This window comes from Asparagus officinalis, chromosome 8 (genome assembly GCF_001876935.1).
Source record: "Asparagus officinalis chromosome 8, Aspof.V1, whole genome shotgun sequence".
Classification (NCBI taxonomy): domain Eukaryota; kingdom Viridiplantae; phylum Streptophyta; class Magnoliopsida; order Asparagales; family Asparagaceae; genus Asparagus; species Asparagus officinalis.
Window position 1 is genome coordinate 38,134,928 of NC_033801.1, and position 8,625 is coordinate 38,143,552.

Sequence of the window (8,625 nt, forward strand, 5' to 3'; positions counted from 1 at the left end):
GTGGGTCCACAAAAAAAATGTCCATATGACCTTCTTGACTCTTTCCATAGACAAGAAGGTCCCCTTTCATTTCGGAGTCCCCTTTCGATAAACGAGAGAACTCCCTTCCTTTTCTCTTTGGTCAAGCCTTCCCATGGTTATAGCCAAAGTTGAAATACCACTTCGATAAACGAAGAACCAATTTTCAGTTTAGATAACCCATCCTATAAAAGGCAAGTTTATCTAAATTTTCCAGATTCTCGGAGTGGACACCCCACTTCTAGTTTCTTCTTCGCTGGAAATAGAATATAAAATTCTTCCTTTCCAGAATCAGGGAATAGAATATAAAATTCTTCCTTCCTTGTCTGTTGGGTTCGCCTTCACCCTAAAAGAAGACCGGGAAATAGAATATAAAATTCTTCCTTTCCCGCACCGATCTTTCCAAAATTTGTCAATTTAGGATTCATCCTAGGAAGTTTATCCCGAATCCTAAGCAGGGATAAGTCTGCGCCTAACACGCGCTGCCGGTTTAGTCTTTTTCCGTACAAAAAGACACCAGAGTCTGATTCTGGGGTATTTTATCCTGAAACCTAAGCAAGGATAAGTCTGCGCTTAACCCGCGCTGCCGGTTAGTTCTTAACCGTTGAAAAGAACACTCGCCCGCATATTCAACATTGCGGCAGGCTGTTATTAATAACACCAAAATCCATGCCTTACACGCATGGGGAATTTCATCCTGAATCCTAAGAAAGGATATGCCGACGCCTAACACGCGTCGCCGGTTTAGTCTTTCGCCGTAGAAAAAGACACCAGAAGACCAGTCTGGGGTATTTTATCCCGAAACCTAAGTAGGGATAAAGTCAACACCTAACACGTGTTGCCGGGTAGCCTATTCCCGTAACAATGGCGAAGTCTATGTATTCGACATCATAGCACGAAGTCTAAGGGAGTTCATTCCCTTAGCACAACGTTACATGCGGAACGGATTCCGACAATCCGCATGCTAGCCCGACTCAAACGGTAGTCGGTAAAGGCTAATCAAACCCGTTGAAGGCTGGGGGTTAGCCAAAAATCCTAAAGTCAACACCTAACACGTGTCGCCGGGTAGCCTATTCCCGTAACAATGGCGAAGTCTATGTATTCGACATCATAGCACGAAGTCTAAGGGAGTTCATTCCCTTAGCACAACGTTACATGCGGAACGGATTCCGACAATCCGCATGCTAGCCCGACTCAAACGGTAGTCGGTAAAGGCTAATCAAACCCGTTGAAGGCTGGGGGTTAGCCAAAAATCCTAAAGTCAACACCTAACACGTGTCGCCGGGTAGCCTATTCCCGTAACAATGGCGAAGTCTATGTATTCGACATCATAGCACGAAGTCTAAGGGAGTTCATTCCCTTAGCACAACGTTACATGCGGAACGGATTCCGACAATCCGCATGCTAGCCCGACTCAAACGGTAGTCGGTAAAGGCTAATCAAACCCGTTGAAGGCTGGGGGTTTGCCAAAAATCCTATGAGTATTATGGTCAATCATTTCAAACGGAATGAGGAATCATAATAAAGATAAAGACAAAAATCAGGTCCACTAAAGAGAATCAAATGTCAAGGTTTTCAGCAAATAAAATCATACATCAAGCCCATGGCTAAGAATCTGCTGACTGAATTCAGATAACTTCTCGTCATAAGAGCGTCTAAGCTCCTCCTGCAACTCAGCTCTGACAGACTCTTCGTTCGCGGCTAAAGTCCTCACAGCAACCTCCTCTGTCTCAGCCAGTGTCTGCTTCAAGGACTTCAGCTCATCAGATAAAGCAGCATTTGCTTGCTGATTCTGCATCTTTGTGTCTTCCTTCTCACGGAGTTCTCGTCGGAGCTGATCTATCTGAGAATCAAGCTCCTCAAGGGAAGATGATCTAGTGGCAAGATCAGCCTCAACTCGATCTATGCGGCCCCGCTGCACCTGAATCTCGAGCTCGGCAACCATCCGAGTACTGCGCCATGTCTGTAAGCGAGCATCCAACTCGGCAGCAACGAATGAAGAGGCACCTGTATCCCGGAGCTCATGAAACATCTGAAGCTCACGCTCTAAGCGATCAAGGTCATCAACCATAGCCGTCGCCAGATCCGGACATCCTATGTCCCTAATCAAATTTATCTTGGAATCGAGGTAGGGCTTAAATTGGCGAAGAGAAAGTCCGTCGTGGAGGAGTTTGCCAATTATAGCAGTCAGGGAGGAGAAATAAGAGCGGACTTCTACGCTGATGATGATCTTCTCAGGGTCATTCCCCGATAACAACTCCTTAACGAGGACATGAAGCTGAGAAGGAAGCCCTACACAAAGAAGAGAAATTCGTCAAAAGCCTCAATAAGGAAATGAATGGCTTTGCTCAGTTAATTAAATTATACCTCCTCCCCCTCGAGTCACTGGGGGTGGTGGAGATGTAAGGACTGTAGCTGCATCGACTGGTGGAGTTGGTCGTACAGCCGGCTCAACAGGGTCAGCCTCAACAAAAGCCCCTGTTAGGCACAAAACAGAAACATCATATTATAGTTGCATTAGTCAAGGAATTGGCTAGTCCTATAGTTAGCTTGAGAAGAGGCACGCACCTTCAAAATAACCGTTCCCGGGAGTCTGAGGGAGTACAGACTCAGGAAACATATCCTGAGGCGGCTGGCCATCGATCTGAGGAGAGTCATACATGAAGCTGAACATAGAAGTGTCCATAGGCAGGCCCTCCCCATCGAAGTCATCAATCGAAAAATCTGACATAAAAAGATATAAGGGAAGAGGAAGGAAACTATGGCCAATAGAGACAAGTTACCTCTTGAAGATGTACCTGGAATCACCGAACTGGGTCCTTCATTGACAGACTCCCCAACATGGGCGGTCTCTGCAGGCTTTTCTACCTGGTGCGGTGAGTCAGGCTCACCAGGAGATGCACAATCATCGGGACTCATCTCGCCTTCCTCACGATATCCTGCATAGGATGGGAAAGCATGAGCCAGAAGTTCTAAACGATCAAGAAAATGATCTATAGAATAGACGTTACCTCCGTCACTAACAGGATCCTCATCAGCCAAGTCCATCTCAGATGCTCGTGAATTTGCATGCGGCTTGTGGGCTAATCTTTTCCGCCTATCAGCACGGACAGCAATCGAAGGTCTTGCCCGGGTAAAAGGACGGAATTCGTCGTCACTATTGGTCGCTGTCCCTGAAATATCAAATAGTGGTCAGGAATAGCAACTTGGAAATGCAGAGAAAAAGAAAAAATAGGTGACTAACCTTGCTCCAAATCTGCCTCGTAGTCTTCAGGGTCTCCGCCTGAGGCCTCTCCAGCAGAACTAAAGGCCCTGTGACCTTCTGCATCAAGTCGGCGGGTCTTGCCCTGAGCCCTCTGTGATCGAGCACCGTCCTGGATAACACGAGAATCAAGCTGAGAGGCTTCTTCGGCCACCAACTCTTCGATAGGCTTCACACGGACAGTCTTATTAGCTGCTAGCAACCACTTGCAGCTCAGGAAAGTGAGGTTCAACTGTCGCTCAGTACCTGGGAGACTGAACCTAGCTCCAGTGCAACCAGTCACGGTCCACAACCATGCACGAAGACCGTCCACCAGACCTCCATGAGCCCGAAGCTGCTGGCGCGGGTTCCCAACATAAAGCTGGTCATAACCGAACTGGCGGGCGAATCGGCAAGGTAGATACGGCTCTATGAAGCACTGATTCCCCACCCGGAAAGTCAGGTAACCCGGCCTAATGTTCACTAGCCAATTAAAGCAGCCCATATCCAGATAAGTCCTATACTCCCTCGGCTTCTCCTCATCAATCAAACACTCGCCGTACCGGCTGGAGAACTGTGGAAAGCAAGTGGAGAATGCCCAGCACTTGTGGACTTGTAGCTGACGCCTGATATCGGGGAATCCTCGGCCCTCCCACTCACCATTCTCAAGCAACTGTAGAAAGGGGACAGACTGATCTATGGCATTCGGTATTGACATCACATCGGAACGATGAAGAACGAACCAAGCCATCAAATAAATATACGGGAGCTCTACCTTAATGGTAGGAATCTGAGTCGGTTTATCATCATCTCTCCGTGTAAAAGCACCAGAAATCTGCCGAAGCCCTCGATGAATGTTAGCAACCATCACCGGAAGAAGCGAAAGTTCCTTCTTGTAGGCAAGCTGAACTGCAGGATAGAGCACTTCCAGTGGCAGAGCGTCACCAGACTGATACGGGACCACACATTTCTTCAACCAGATGGCGAGATAACCGGCAAGGAGAGTCATCGGACGAATCGGTGTGGTCGCATGATATAAGAACGATCTGAATTTAGTCCCTGCAGGAAAGCCGCTCTCGGAACTGCTAATGGTATAGGATTGGGCGTTAGTCTTATTCAGCAGCTCATTAACCTCTGAAGGAGTCAGCGGTGCCAGTTCACAAATAGATTGGCCAGAATGGCTCTCCAGATTCCTGAACAAGTATGATGCGAACTGCTTCAGGCTCACATTTGCTTTGGTCCTCTTCGCTAGGGGCTTAGACTGCGCCAAAGCAATGTGATAATGACAAGTGAGGTCCCATAAGGTCTCGTAGCGGTCGGGCATGCGATCCTTCAGCTGACTCAACTCATGGTTGGAGGGAAAGTACTCCTGGTATAACATCTGTCCCATGGGCAAACCAGAAATCTTGTGCATCTCATGTAGAGCCAAGCCCAACTCTCCGTGCCTGGTCAGAAAAGTGTTGGAATCTGGATTGTAAAGCTCGCATAGGGCAAAGAAATGCTTCGCGCTTGTAGGCAAGCCATGCATAGTGGCCCGAATGGCTGCATAAAGACCGCAAGCATGTAACTCCTCGCTCCATCGGCTCAAGACATACTTCGTCATACGAGCCCACCAAAACCTGTCCAAAGAATGGACCCAACCATAGAATCTGTGGCGCGGTGCAGGCATCTCCCGTCCTAAGATAGCGAGGCGATTCCTCAAAGTAGAAGCAGTGGTGAGGAACTCATTGCGAGGCGGAGTATCTAGCCCCAGTACTCCAGGATGTAGTCCAACAATGTGATCTCGACTCGAACCAGGAACTGCCTGATGAGTAATATAGCCGCAGTGAACGCTCTCATGTTCCTTTGTCAAACTCCACGACATCTCCCGCTTCACAGCTTGGCGCCTGAGCTCAGTCAAAGAACGGTGTCGAGGAATCTTCGGCAAATACATATAACGACTGCCAGTCTGGTAAAGCCACTGCTCAGCCTCAATAAATACTGCATCGGGATCCCTGGTAGAGTCTCCAAACAAGAAGTCAGTCTTCCTAAGAGACTGAACGGAACTGGCATCCTGCACGAGAGGCGCATCTGTGATCAGCTGGCGAAGAGCTTGATGGCCACCTTCCCTCACCACTTGGACAACTTCCAACGACGTGCCCGGAGCAAACTGGGAGGTGAACGGAATGGGCGAAAAGTCATCAGATGTGGAATAATACTCATCACGACGTCCATTCACCGCATGCGATGAAAAAGCTCCGGAAGGATATTCCACTGAAAACAAGCAGTTAAGTGTTTGTTAATTTCAGATATAAAAGGAAATTGAATTCATCTTACAAATTGGTAAGATAGAGTCATTGCCTTATAAAGGGCGAGACGATTTGGCCACATTGCGCATTTATAAGATAGGGTATATCGACAATATATCCCTGCCTTATAAAGCACAATGCAGCGTCAAAACGCCCCCTTTATTATGAGATGTGGTTTTGACCAAGCAAAACCCATCTTTAAAGCGTCGATCCTCACCAAGGAGAATCAAGGCTTTTCCCGATCGCCTCACCAAGGAGAGCAAAATAGGGTAAAAGGACTAAATTGCAAAATTCTCAGAAGAAGAGGGTTAATTTGCAAAATTTCCATAAAGCGTCGATCCTCACCAAGGAGAACCAAGGCCTTTCCCGGTTGCCTCACCAAGGAGAACAACGGGGGGTAAAATGGACTAATTTGCAAATATCCAGAAAAAAGAGGACTAATTTGTAAATTTTCGAAAAAGGTCAAAAAATTGCTCACCAGCATATGAGGGAGGCGCGCCATCAACCGATGCAGCAGGAAAACGACCTCTCGATACTCGCGACATAATGGCCTACAGAAAAAGAATTCAAGAGGTCAGATCTAGAAATAAAAATCACTTTTTTATCCCCTAAAAAGGCGAGCTTGAGGCATCAAATCACTCCCTCAACCCTTATATGCGATCCCGCTATTCCATACACTAGATCAAACATGAAATAGATCAAGATTATGGAGATATACCTGAGGGGAAGCTCGAGGATCCGACAAAAATTAGATCTTGGAAGTGCTCGAACCACGCGCTCGAGGGGCTCGAAGGAAAGTCTAAATATGGAAGTTTCGAGGGATTTCTCAGTCAAGGATCAAAAGGAAGGATGAATCTAAGACGAAGATCGAGTTTTGAGGGAGAACGGAGGCTCGAGGGAAGAGAAATTCAAAAAGGAGGCAAAAAGGGGGGGGCCGGCCCTAGGGTAAAGAAAAAAGAAAAGAAAAAGACCCCCTTTATATAAGGTGGACCGGGTTGAACCAAACCGAACCGAACCGGACCGGACCCAGTTCGAACCAAAATCCAAATTGAAGCCGAACCGAGCATCGAAACGACTTCAAATCGAGCGACGGTTCAGTCCATCATTCACTCACCCCTCTCCCATTTGTTCGGAGGAGTTGGAGGATTTTTTGAGCCGATTTACTGCCTTTTTTGGCTCATTTTAAGCCGGTTCAGCTCATTTAGGCACAAAAACACTCCGAAAAGTATACGAGTATAAACTGCTTCTTAATACTCCAATAAGGTATATGAGTATAAACTATTCCCTATTTTTGGTTTGAGAAGTTCCTGGAGAATATTGTTTATAAATATTCTTAAGGATAACTCAACCACACTACGCCGGACAACGCGTTGTGCATAAAGACTCGACGCCACAATCAATGGTCAGCTCAAAGGAATCGACTTCAAGTTCAGAAAATTCCGACAAACGGTCAGACAATAAATGCAGCACCGGAACTCTTACAGACTTTCGACAAAGCACCGAAAAGCCTGGAGAATTGAAGGAGTCAAGAACAGAAGCCATTCCGAGGTCCCGTTATACCGACTGAAGGTAGGGACAATCATATCCAAAGTATCCCAGACTCTTCTATAAAAGAACGAGACTGAAATACTTTGGAGGGGGTATCTGTAGGCATATAAAATTGCTTATAGGTCCCCTAGCATAGCTCGGCACAAACCGACGAACCAACGAGGCGACGAGATCGACGAATCGCACAGAAGCGACGGAATGCATCCACCCGCGTGCAGAATCAAGCTAATGAGTTGAGGAATCAACGAGCCATCCAACCAAGGGGAAACTCGGACGAATCACGATCGAATCAAGATCAATTTCGGACTCGAACTCAGAAGCGGATTTACTGCCAAATCAGGAATCCAACTTACTGCCAAATCAGATCAACCAATCAGAGTCTCAATCAACCGAATCACGGACAGAACCGGAAACAACGGAAAACGACTCGAAAAAGTCGGAAAACACCGCCCGCGGGGGCTCGGCCAAAGCCGAGCCACCTCAAGGCGGCTCGGCCTTAGCCGAGCCACCTTGAGGTGGCTCGGTGGCCGAGCCACCTCAAGGTGGCTCGGCCAAGGCCGAGCCTGGCCGAGCCACCTTGAGGTGGCTTGGCCATGAGCCGAGCCACCTCAAGGTGGCTAGGCACAGTGCCGGCCACCCCGAGGTGGCCGACAGTGGCCAGAGGGGGCCGACAATTCCCTTTTTGCAGCCACTGTCCTGAGAGCCTATAAATAGGCCTAGAGATGTTCATTTTCAGAGGTCGAACTTTCAAGAGCCGAAACTCTGCCGGATTGAAGAGTGAACTCGGAGCTTTGAAGACCAGAAGACTTGCACATTCGGATCTGATCCTCGGCGACCATCCACGTCAGAAAAGGCAGGATCTCGAGAGGAAGAAAGAACAGATCTGAGATCTACACGAGACTACACTCCAGATCTAAGCTTGGTCTTAGATCTCGAGATCTGAGCGATTATTCCCTTGGTGGATTAATCCCTCCCGGCTATTATTCCCTTCGTGGAATAATACCCGCATACTCGTGTAGATCCGACCGGATCTAGATCGCGCGGTGGTCCACGGATTAACCCCGGCGTCGGCAAAGAACCCACACAAGCAAGCAACCGCAAAACAGGAGCTTGCGATTTGTTCACAAGAGGAAAGTTGTAATTTTTATTTTTTTCTTTGATTTAGTTGTAACCGGATCTATAAAAGACCGGATCTTTGTAACCCAAGATGACAATCATATCAATGAAAAAGATGGCAGTTTTCCACGCGAACAGCAAGGGCGGCTAGCTTACATCCGGCGGTTCATCTCAAACCTTTCTGGGAAGTGCCAACCATTTTCTAAGCTAAACAAGAAAGGGGTGTCATTTATTTGGGACGACGCCTGCCAAAAAGCATTCTAAGATATCAAAATGTATCTGGCGAATCCTCCTGTTCTCGTTGCACCGAAATCGGGTAAACCGTTCTTGATTTACATCAAGGCGATGAACCACTCGATAAGTGCTTTACTGGCACAAGATGACGATAACGGTCACGAACAGTCAGTTTATTAC